Genomic DNA, 1,791 nt, shown 5'->3' with positions numbered 1-1,791 from the left:
GTAAAGTATTATAATGAAATGTGCAAAGACCTAGAGATAGGAAACCAAATGGGAAGAACATGCTCAGCATTTCTAAAGCTGAAAGCATTGAAAAAAAATTCAAACCTCGAGTTGCAATATTGAAAGATTCTATGGGCAAAATATTGAACGATGCAGAAAGGACCAAAATAAGATGGAAGAAAACAGAGTCACTGTACCAAAAAGAACTGGTCGACATCTAACCATTTCAGGAGGTAGCATATGATCAAAAATCAATGGTACTGAAGGAAGAGATCCAAGCAGCACTGAAGGCATTGGCGAAAACCTAGTCTCCAGGAATTGACAGAATACCAATTGAGATGTTTCAATAAATGGGTGCAGCACTGGAAGTGCTCACTGGTCTATGCTAAGAAGTTTGGAAGACAGCTACCTGGCCAACTGACTGAAAGAGATCCATATTAGTAGCCATTCCAAAGAAAGGTGACCCAACAGAATGAGGAAATTATTGGACGATATGATTAATTATCACACACAAGTAAAATTTTGCTGAAGACCATTCAAAAGCTGTTGTAGCAGTACAATGACAAGGAACTGCCAGAAATTCAAGCCAGATTCCGAAGAGGATGTGGAACCAGGGACATCATTGCTGATGTCAGACGGATCATGGCTGAAAGCAGAGAATACCAGAAAGATATTTACCTTTGTTTTATTGACTATGCAAAGGCATTCGACTGTGTGGATCATAACAAATTATGGATAACATTGTGAAGAATGGGAATTCCAGAGTACTTAATTGTGCCCATAAGGAAACTGTACTTAGATCAAGAGGCAGATGTTCGAATAGAACAAGCAGATACTGCATCGTCTAAAGTCGGGAAAGGTGTGCGTCAGGGTTGTATCCTTTCACCATACTTATTCAACTTTTATGCTGAGCAAATAATCTGAGAAGCTGGACTATATGAAGAAGAATGGGGAATCAGGACTGGAGGAAGACTCATTAACAACCTGTGATATGCAGATGACACAAACTTTCTTGCTGAAAGGGAAAAGGACTTGATGCACTTGCTGATGAAGATCAAAAACCACAGCCTTCACTATGGATTACACTTCCATATAAAGCAAACAAAAATCCTCACAACCGGACCAACAAGCAACATCACGATAAAAGGAGACAATATTGAAGTTGTCAATTATCCAATTTTACTTGGATCAACCATCAATGTCCATGGAAACAGCAGTCAAGAAATCAAAAGATGCATTGCATTGGGCAAATCTGCTGCAAAAGACCTCTTTAAAGTGTTAAAATCAAACATGTCACTTTAAGTATTAAGGTGCACCTGACTCATACGCATGTGAAAGTTGGACAATGAATAAGAAAGATCAAAGAAGAATTGATGCCTTTGAATTACGGTATGGTTGAAGAATACTGAATATGCCATGGACTACCAGAAGAAAGAACAAATCTGTCTTGGTAGAAGTACAGCCAGAATGCTGTCTCACATACTTTGGACATGTTATTAGGAGGAACCAACCCTTGGAGAAGTAGGGATTGCTACCTTAAGTAGGGGGTCAGCAAAACAGAGGAAGACCCTCAACAAGATGGACTGACACAGTGGCTGCAACAATAGACTCAAGCATAACAAAGATTGTAAGGATGGTGCAGGACTGGGCAGTGTTTCTTTCTGTTGTGCATAGGATCACTATGAGTTGGAACCAACTGGACAGCACCTAACAACAACCCAACAACATGTATTCGTTTGAGGGGTCATGTTTGTTTTTGCAGGCATAGAATATGGAAGGATATTTAAATTC

Source organism: Trichechus manatus, unplaced genomic scaffold (assembly GCF_000243295.1).
Source record: "Trichechus manatus latirostris isolate Lorelei unplaced genomic scaffold, TriManLat1.0 scaffold00035, whole genome shotgun sequence".
NCBI classification, from domain to species: domain Eukaryota; kingdom Metazoa; phylum Chordata; class Mammalia; order Sirenia; family Trichechidae; genus Trichechus; species Trichechus manatus.
Note: the sequence above shows the minus strand (reverse complement) of the source record.